This window comes from Camelus bactrianus, chromosome 27, assembly GCF_048773025.1.
Source record: "Camelus bactrianus isolate YW-2024 breed Bactrian camel chromosome 27, ASM4877302v1, whole genome shotgun sequence".
Classification (NCBI taxonomy): domain Eukaryota; kingdom Metazoa; phylum Chordata; class Mammalia; order Artiodactyla; family Camelidae; genus Camelus; species Camelus bactrianus.
In genome coordinates, this window is record NC_133565.1 from 24,919,443 (window position 1) to 24,930,342 (window position 10,900).

Genomic DNA, 10,900 nt, shown 5'->3' on the forward strand with positions numbered 1-10,900 from the left:
ATTAACTGAGATATAAATCCAACATGCGGCTGGTGGCTACTATACTGAACACCGTAGCTGAGGTCCGCTTTCACGTGGGTGGGAGGACGCAGAGATGAACGCTCACCAAGGCACCGTGAGGAGCAGTGGAAGACTGGAACCCGACTGTCCATCAGCAGTTAAAGAAATTACAGTCCATCCACGTAATGGAATGTTAGCGCTGAAACAGGCCAAGATACACTGCTAAGGGAAAACAGTGTGCATAGCATAGCGACAAATTTCATAGATAAAGACAGGATGTGGGTACGTAAATGTATATGCATCGAGTATTTGGAAAGACACACCCCAAGTGGTAGCGTTCTCTACAGGCAGAGAAATTAAATGACTGGGAAACAGGCAGAAAGAAGACTTTTTACCTTTTTCACCTTTGGAAGAGGGTGCCATATACAGTTGCCCCTTGAACAACGTAGGGGTGAGGGGCCCAGACCCTCCATATAGTTAAAAATGTGAGAATAACCCACAGTTGAGCCTCTGTATCCACAGTTGTACATCCAGGGATTCATGTAGTATTGTATGTATTTAAGGGGAAAAATCTAAGTGTAAGTGGACTCTCGAAATTCAAACCGTGTTGTCCAAGGGTTAACTGTCCATGTTGTTTATTCAGATTAATTAGTGAACCAATTAAAATAAAAAATAGAGAAGTAAAGAGCTAGTTGATAAGAAATGTGTAGAAGCTGCAGTCAGGCATCATGTAAATTTTCTGAAGTATGCAGATAACATTTTTTTAAATAGACATTTTGACACACACAGACCTGAAACAGCCCCCAGTCTGCAGCTGGCCTGGTTCTTGGGGAAAGACATCCGCCTTAGCTCTGAAATTTGTTCTGGTAATCAGTCTGCCCTCTCCCCTCTGCCTGCCTGGGGTTCAAATTAAATTGTGCACATGCTCTGAGATTCAGCGTAACAAGTCTTGCCAGAAAAGTCAGTCCAGGTGTCATTATTGCTTGGCTGGAAGGAGGGGGCAGACGGAGCGCAGAGCCTGGTTTCCATAGTGCCTGGTGGCAGCTTAACCCCCCTGGATTTGTGTAATCCCCTTGAACTGAAAGGAAATGTCAACTGAGGGGCAGCATGGTGTCGCAGGGGCCCTGGCTGCAGGACACCTGTCGTCTCAACCCAGCTTGAGCACAGACTCAGCAGGCTGTCAGCCACACTACCCTCCCCACAATGGACCTCAGTTTCCCCCTCAGGAACAAGAGGCAGTCTAGTGGGCTGTGGCTCTGGCACCTGGGAGCGCACAGATCAACCACAACGGGGAGGAAAGCCCAGGTTCCCACGCGCTGGCTTGCACTGGCGGAGAGCCTCAGCCTGCGACACAGGCCTGACTGGATGCCCTGGAAATGCCATTGGCTCTTCTCCCCACGTGCTCTCCCCAGGGCTGCGGGCTGCCATTCCTCCCAGCCTGCTTGCAGCCAGGAGGGCAGGAGCTTCAGGGACACCCAGCCCCAGCTGGAATCCTATCTCTGCATCAGGTGAAGCTCAGCCGCTCCATCTCCACGGGGCTGTTAGGGGCATTTGCTCAGACAGCCATGCACTCGCTTGAACACCGCTGGTGCTCATCCTGGCTCCTTGGTTCTCATCCTGCACCGCTCCCTCCACTCCAGCCTGCAGGGTCCTGGCTGGGAACAGAGGTGGATGCAGATGCAAGCCCTTGCTGTTGTTGTTGTTGTTGCTGTTGTTGTTGTTGTTGTTATTATTATTATTATTATTATTATTAATTATTCTCAAAGCTTTTTTTCCTGTCATTTTAATCAGAAAATATTCTGTAGGAGCCAACCTCCTACTCTGTTAAACCCACTCAACTGTAGATTAAGCCAGATTGTTACAAATTTGCAGCCAAAAATTAAATTAAATTTAAAAGCCAAATGACTCAAGAGTCTATCCTTCAAGAATCTTTCCTCCGTCCCTCCTTCCTTGAAAATCTATCCACACTCAGATAAAATACATGTAGAAGCTGGTATCTGCCCTCAGCAGCTTCGAGGCTGGCAGGGAAGACATTTTCAGAAAAAGTCCATTGTAATCCCACTGGTGCAGGTGTGTGTGGGTGTGATGGTAGTGGTGATGAGAAGAGGTATCAAGGAAGACTTCCTAGAGGAGGTGACACTTGAGCTCAAAATATGAGTAAACATTAGAAGGGAAATGTGGGGGATGAGGGGTGATGGGGAAAGTTTCCAGCAGAGAGGATGGCGTGGACAAAGGGCAGAGTGCAGAAATGACAGTCTGTGCAGTAAACTACAGACAGTAGCGAGCATCATGTGAGGGAGTAGGGAGGCTGCAGCAGGCTGAATAATGGCCCCCAAAGACATCAGATCCTAACACTGAAATCTGTACATGTCACCTCACATGGGAACAGGGTCTTTGTAGATGGACAAAGGATCTGAAAATGAGGAGATTATCCTGGATTATCTGGGTGGACCCTAAATGAGATCACAGGTATCCTTAAGAAATGGAGGCAGCAGGAGATCTGATGGCACTGACAAGGAGGGGCAGGCCATGTGACCACAGAGGCAGAGCTTGGAGTGATGAAGCCACAAGCCAAGGACTGCCTGGAGCCACCAGAAACTCCTAGAGGCAAAGAACAGACTCCCACTAGAGATGAGATGAGAGTTTGCTGGAGAACAGATGTCAGGACTGCCTGGCAGGTCTCATTCAAGAAAGGTTTAGAGGCAAAATTGCTCTGGGTTGAAGAGGACCAAGAAGCACCGGAGCTGCCACAGGGCGTGTCTAACAGGAGGGACTCGGGGCTGCGGCAGCCTTGACTCCGCACCAGCGCCCCACCTCTGCGGGACCGACGGGGCTCCCTTCCTGGGTCCTGCATCCCGGGCCCCTCTCCAGCCCCTGGGCTGTGTGAGAGGAGCACAAAGCCGCCTCCAGGAGAGGACAGTCAGGATCCTGGCGGCATGTCCCTGGAAGCAGGCAAAGCACATTGTCCTGTCAGGACTGGGATAATTGGGGCAGCAACGGAAATGCACTTCTCACCTATTTTCTGCCTGATTGAAGAGAACTTTGCAGTCATTTAGGGCCCTCACACCCCTATAATCAGAGCATGTGTCACTCAGATGAAGGCAGAAAACTGGGTCACCGTGTGGGCTCCAGAGCCTCCAGGATGTGACAAAGAGAACAGGCCCACCAGGTCCTGTGCCCCGCAAAGACATGGCCCACTCCATGCAGCCCCTCAGCAAGGGCCACGTTCAGGAAGCAGGCCGAACGCACATCACTGCCTCAGATCAACAATATCAGATCTCCTCTTCTGTACGTCAGGACCCCTGTCTCAGGAAGATTCCATGGCGTTCTGGTTGCTTTTATTTTAAGCCTAAGTACCATTATGATATTCAATTCTCTCCAGGGATCTAAAATTCAGTCAAATCTATAACAAAACTGCAGTCTCCAGGACTTTCAAAGCTTCTCCCCTGGCCGCTCTGCAGATTCTGTCTTCACTCCTCCTTGGTCGGCATGGGGGGAGGATAGAACGAGAGGGAAAGTGCAAAGCTTGTCCTGCTCTCCGGGGGGCTCTCTTGGCCGGCACACTTCCTTTACAACAGGCTGGCTCTCATATGGGCCCCTGGTGGGTTCTTTGGGCCCAGTCTCCATATGCCACCATGCCGAGACCTCTGCCCTGGGCCTTTCTATGGTGGACATGATGTGCTGCCCCAACACCCACTCCCCCAGGGAAGGGCCTGTTGCCCAGCCGCTGTCAGCCCCAGGGAGAGCCACAGAGAACTGCAGTGCCCAGGTCACACCCTTCCAACGGCACGCCCACCTGCTGGCTGATGGAGGCCCAGTGTTAGGGCCTGGTCCCCTCTGACAGGCACCTTGGGATTGGTTTAGGTCTGCAGCACAGCTCGCCTTCTATCCACCCACCCTGCTTCCTCCCCTCCCTTCCACAGGGTCTCTCCTGGGCCGCTCCCTAACAAACATCCCGCACACAGGAGTGTCTCAGAGTCTGCTCTCTGGAGGATCCGAACACAACCCCTTAAGCGACAAGCTCCCGGCCCTGTGGCTCAGCCCACCCAGCCTCCTACTGCAGGGACCCCTCAGCCCCAGCAGGTGAGTGGGCTCAAGCCCAGCTCCCTCCACAATCCCCACTGAGCCACAGGAACCGTGGGGATGCCCCACTTGTCCTTGCTGCACCAGCTGCTGCCCCTCTCCCCTGCCCCGCTTTGCCAGCATCATCCCTCCTGGAAGCAGGCACCACTCTCCATCTTCATGTGTGTCCCCCACCCGCACGCTCTGTGAGATACATCAATGTTTTGCTGTCAGGAACTCACTTGAACTCTGCCTTAGAGGTGGCACGGAGCAGGCTCTTAGGTTTTCTGCCGCTCAGTATGTGGCCAGCCAGGGCATGAGACACTACTCTCCCCTTCTGATAGATGCCCCAAACCCCCCAAGTCCTTCCCCCCAGCACTTGATTCTGAAGCAGGGGAAAGCCGCCATGGCTGTCTGTAGGGTCTCATTAGTTAGCTGTGCTCACACAAGATCTGGAAGGAAGAACAGAGGTAGAGACCACGCCCTCCCCGCTGCTTCAGTTGCAGAGATGTTGAATTTTTTTCCCCCGGCAGCTTTGCCAGTGTTGAGAGGCAGTTGTAGCTGTGGCCGTGGCAGCGTCCCCATCCTTGGGTCAAGGAGAGGCAGTGGTCTGAGGTCTCCCACGCCCGCAAATGCTCCCGAAGCCCTGTCTTCCTTGTGAGGCAGAGGCAGCATCTCCCGCAGGGTCTGCAGGGGTGTTCTGGGTCCTTGAAATGGTGTTGTAAACACCAAATTTCCAGTAACAAATCCTTTCCTACCCAAAACAGCCAGAGGGCTTTCTGTTTGTCTTGCATGTACGTGACTAGCCTTTCTCTTTACCACCCCTTCTCATCCTCAACTGTGCACATGGAATCCTTGGGGACCCTTGTCAAAATGCAGGTTCTGATCAGTGGGTCTTGTGTGAAGCCTGAGAGCCTGCATTTCTGACAAGTTCCAGGTAATGCCTTTGCAGTCACCCCACCTAAGAAAGTGCTAACATGCAATAGTGCTCAGCAAACACTGGCAGGACTCACCGAGGGGAGGAGCCGAAGCCAGTGGCTGGGGTGGGAGCCTCACCTCCAGCCTCACTTACCCAGGGCTGCCCTGACTGGCCCATGCTGCAGGGCAGACAATACGCAGCTGCAAACTCAGCCATATTCCAGACAATGCCGTGAGAATGCTGGTGAGCGTTAGACATGCAGTACTTAACACAGTTTTGTAGAATATTTCTGGAGAAACTTTACAAAACAATAAGGAAAAGACTAAATTACCAACAAGATGAATAACTAAAATGATATGTGGGAGTGGATTCTTGAGTGTTGTCTAGAATTCAAAATATTAGTCATTGTCAGATACTGAAAGGACACACCTTACTGATGTCTCTAAAATGTGACAAAAGAATTTAGAGGGGGGAGGGTATGGCTCAGTGGCAGAGTGCGTGCTTAGCATGCATGAGGTCCTGGGTTCTATCCCTGGTACCTCCACTAAAAAATAAATAAATAAACCTAGTTCCTCCCCCCAACCCCAGAAAAAGAAAAATTTGGAAAAAAAAAAAAAAAGGACAGGAAAAACAAGAGTTTAAAAAAAAGAGAATTTAGAAATTAAAATGATGGGGTTATTTTTCTTCTTTTTTTACATAGGTACTTAAATATTTATTGAGTGAATTAACTGCCTATGTAATATGAAAAAGAAAATATGCCCAAAATGTCATTCTAAGCTTTAAAGTATGAGACAGACTAGAATGGTTCCAGAGGCCGTATTCTGGAAAGGGGTCACTAAAAAATCCCAGCATTCCATACTTACTTCCAGTAGCTTACCCATATATTCATCTGGCCCCAAGTTATGCAAATTTTTATTTCATTGTCCTATTATTTTCAACGTATTTTTGAGAACTGCTTCAAATCCTTTGTGAAACGAGGCAGGAGACAGAAGAGCAGACAAAACCAATGAAATCAGCAGCCCCAAATCGAACGGGATATAGACTATGGATGTGGACGAGAGAGGGGTTGCGCATAAGACAGGAGAGATACCGTTCACCCCAGTTACAGACAGCCTCCGGCCCAACGTCTTAATTTTACATCTTACTTTCTAAAAGGGCAGGAGGTTCTCTGATCATTTGGAAGAGCTCCCTGGCCATCAAGAGGTAGGAGATTCCACAGCCTTGGCGATGGCCCAGTCACCTCCTGCTGCCATGGGGACAGAGATTAGCAGGCACTAAGCTCCCTGGGCTCGGAGGTGCTGGCAGGGCCAGGCAGAAGGGCCCACTGTGCCTCTCCGCCCGGGGGTCACTGAGGGTGCTGGGTACACCTAATCCAGCTGCAAACAACAGCTGCTCGGGGCTGGGCTCCACGGCTGCCCATCTGCCGCCCTCCCTCCTTGGCCAGAGATGCTCAGGTGTCCTTAAGATGGCCCCTATCCCTCACAGCATCCCTCCTCGTTCCCCCAGGTTTGGATCTGTGTCTGGGATGGGGATTTTCCTTCCCCCGGGCAGGGTGGGTCCCGGACATGCCATCTGCCCTCCACTATCCCACGCCCTTCCCCAGGGCCCCTCACCACGTGCAGCAGGAGAGGGAGGGAGGGGCTGAGCTGGAGGCTCTGAAGCCATCTGAATCCTGGCTCCAGCTTTGTGACTTTTGGCAAGTTACTTAGTCTCTCTGTGCCTGATTCCTTAGCTACAGTATGGAGACAGCAACAGTAGGCGCTTCAGAGAAGCGGAGCTAAGTCCATTAGATAACGTGAAGACGTCTACAGCGTCTGGCTCAGGAGCCCGCGCCTGCTAGCTCTTTGTAGCCCCCGCATTCCCTCTGACCCTCCAGAAGGCACCCCGGCAGCATACCTCCCCTCTAACTCCAGCAGGGCCTTCAATTCCATCTGTCTGCGCTCTGACAAGGTGAGCCAGAGGCAGCCTTGTATATATAACCCTCTTCAGGAAGTGTCCTGAAATCTATGAATGGACCTTAAGAATCTAGTGGAAGACTATAAAACTAAAGGCCTGCAGCTGAATTCTGGCCCTGTCAGTGAGCCCTCATCCTAGTGGAGATCCCGTTGCCAAAGCCTCATCACCCCGGCAGCAGAGTCTCAATAATTGTATGCTGCTTCCTGTTGGGAACTGGATTTAGAAAACACAGTTTTATACTAAAATATGAGTATCTGGGGGCCACTGTCCTAGGAAGGGGGCTCCGCCTGCTCTCCCTCCTGTCCGGCAGAGTCGGCAGGCTTGCACAGCCTCAGCTGTGAGGCCCCTAGAGGGGAGCTGGTCTTTGTTCCTTATTAGAACACCTAAAATGTAGAACCCCACAAACCCAGAAAAAGGTTCAAAAGCTGTTTGAAAGGATCAAATGATAATGTTATGCAAAACGGGGGAGCCCACTGAAGTCAATGGAAGGGTGAATGGAGGCCATGAACCTGAATCTGTAGGGAGCTTCTGAATTAGGTGGCCTCTGACACCCCTTCGAGTTGTGCCTCGTGGCAGTGACGCCTTCCGTTCTGTGATACTTGCAGCCCCTAGGGGCCCCAGCCCAGCCTCTCCGTTCTGTTCTTGAGAGGAGGGATTGTGGAGCGGTCACACTCTTCTCTGGCCTCCCTCTCACTGCACCCCTGGGCCGGGCTCACACAGGCTAAAACACGCACCGGGAAGGTGTCTGCAAGCTGAGACAAGCCGGCCCTCGCCTGTGCGGTGGGGCAACTCGAAGGTGGTGGCTTCCTATTTTCACCTCATCAGTGAGAAGCAGCTGGAAGGGAAGCCAGAACCGAGGGTCGCCATCTCCCAGGTCTCTCCAGAAATGGAATGAGCTAGTCCTTTCTCACCAAGGTTTGAATGACTTGAAAATGCAGATTAACCCTTCACACACTTACTGGCACCCACCCAGACCCGGGGGGGAGGATGTGTGCTCCTTGGGAGGGGGGCTGCGGAGCCTCAGGCTTGACTCGTGCTTTCTGCCGTGGGTCCTGGGCACCAACCACATGTCAGACGGGAGCCAGAGATGCAGTCTCTTATTTCATCCTCACAACAACCCTCAAAAGTTGGTATTATTATGCCTTTTTATATGTGATGAAACAGGCTCAGGGGACACTAGAGAAGTGTGGAGTCAGAATTCCAGAGACCAGAGTCTTAGCCGTTCCCTCCCTCCCGGAGAGGTTAATGCCTCTGGCTGTTCTCTTCCCTCCACACTGCCCCCTTTTCTCACCAGGCTAACTCCTCTCATCCTTCAGATGAGACCCCAGCTCAGGTCCCAGCTCTGCCAGAAGCCTTCCTGGACCCCGCCAGTCTGGGTCAGGCGCCCGGGGTCTCTGCTCCCATAGTCCCTTGTGCACCTGTCTCTCACCTGCTCTCAGTGAACCCCACCCCAGCCTGCTGCTTTCTCTGCCTCCCCATCTGGTCTGTAAACTTGGGTCTGCAAAGACCACACCCTATCGCCCTTTCAGCCCAATGCCTTGTTCAGGCTGTGATACTCAAAAAGCTCAAGAAATGTTTGTGGAAAGAATTAATGAGGAAATACAAGGGGACCCCTGCAAACCCAGCCTCACTCACCACTGTGGACACAGAAGGCTGCAGGGGCCGCAGGGCAGCAGGCCAGTGGCCGGGTGAGATGGGTTACGCAAGCCGGATGCGCAGCCACCCAGTCCGAAACGGCCCCAACCCTGGGACTGTCCGCCAGCCTCCTGCCGGCAACGTGAAAAAGCAGGCTATTTTACAAACCTTCAAAATTGTAAAAACACCACGAATACCCAAAAAGCATGTCACTGAGCTGCATCTCATCTCAAAGTGTCCAGTTTGCAACCACTGCAGAAGCATCTGGGAGGAATTAGGACCTAAAGTCTGGCTCCCGAGCAGTCATCTCCCACTCGCCTTGAGAAGTGGCAAGTTCAGCCTCAGGACGGGGCCTGCTGCCGACATCTACCTCCCCACGCCCTTTTCCAAAGCCCCTGGAAACCCAGAGCAGGTACAGGGCCACCAGGGATGAGGTTTTCCTTTTCCCCTTGCCCAGGACAGGTGCTCCCAGAGCCTCCAACTCCCCCAAGTCCATTCTGAAAGGCAGGCTCTACCTACTGCGGGGCAAGATCACTCTTCCCCGAGGTCTCTCAGCCGCACTTCACAATCCCAGCAGACTTTTCTAGACCGTGTCGCTCTGTCTGAGTTATAGCTGGTGACATTGTCTCTGCTCTGATCATGAACTTGAAGACGAGGGAAGGAGTGGATAGTTTAGCACCATACCGGGCTTTGCAGGAATAACACTTTCGGGTCACTCACTTCCTCTGGAGAATTAGCCCTAGACCCAGGGACAACTGCCTCACCCCCACCCCAGGCTGTGACAGCAGGTGGGCCGGCCACCCACCTTATCTGGAGAGCCGCAATCAGATGTGAGTGCTGCGCGTTGCTAGGGAGCAACTGGCAACAGCTGGCTGAGAAACAAGTCGTGTCCTCGGGAAAGCATGTTCTTGGCCTCTAATTAAATGCTGCTGCAGCGTCTTCTCCTTCAGGGAGCTATAGAAATGTGCCGAATTAATGCAGGCAGGAGCAGGCAGGGAGCAGCAGGTTCACAAGCCTGTTAAGGCCCCTCCTGTCTGTGCAAAGGAAAGGCTCAGGGGGCAGGAATGAAATTGCTAAGCCCCCAGGAGGTTGCTAAAGAAAATCCTGGCCTCAGACTACTCAGCTCAACTAAGCCCACAGAGAGTCTATCTAATACCACTTCTGTTGCTACAGCTAAATTCATTGCTTAAACACTTTTAGAAGCTTATTAAATCTCACTTCTGGGTATATATCCAAAAGAATTGAAAGCAGGATCTCAAAGAGGTATTTGCACACTTATGTTCACAGGAGAATTATTCACAATAGCCATGAGGTGGAAGCAACCCAAATGTCCATCAACGGATGAATGGATAAATAAAATGTAGTATATACATATAATGGAATATTATTCAGCCTTAAAAAGGAAGGAAATTCTGACCCATGCTACAACATGGATGAACCTTGAGAACACCACGGTAAGTGAAATAAGAGACACAAAATGACAAATACTGTACAATTCTATTTATATGAGGTAACTAAAGTAGTCATTCATAGAAACAGAAGGAGCTGGGATGAGGGGGAGATGCGGAATTATCGTTTAATGGATATAGAAGTTTGCAAGGTGAAAAAGTTGTAGAGATTCGTTGCACAACAATGTGAACGTACTTAACACTACTGAACAATACTCTTAGAAATAGGTAAGGTGGGTAATTTAATGTTTTTTACCAAAATTACAAATTAAGAAAAAGCTCATTAAAAATGTTTAAGTAACACATGTTCACAGTAAAAAGAGTTACAAAGATAAAAGGAATAAGCTAAAACATGAATGTCCAGCCCCTCCACCCCCGGGCCCCCTCTGCAAAGGTAACTAATAGCACCTTGTGTGCCTTCAAAAGGGTTTATGACTCTAAGAACATGTGTGTATTTATGTCCATATTGATTTTAATGTCAGTTCAGATTTTAGTCTTTTTTTTTTTTTTTTTTACAAAAAATAGCATCACATTAAACACAGTTGGTCAATTTAATACGTCTCAGAGAGCTTTCCAAATCAGTACGTATGGGTCTGCTTCAATATTTTTTAACAGCTGGATCAGATCCCATGTTACTGACATTTTATTTAGTCTGTCCTCTATTGATGAACATTTAGTAGTTTCTACTTTTTCATTTTAAAAAAAGTTGCAATGAAAAGCTTTATACATATTATTTTGCTCTCATATGCAAATGTTTTGGCTTGATACATAGAATTTGACTGGGCTAAAAGATACGCATATTTATTAAGATACTGCTCTTTGTCTTTCAAGAAATCTGAATCTACTCCCTCTCCTACCAACAGTGGAGAGCGCCCTACGC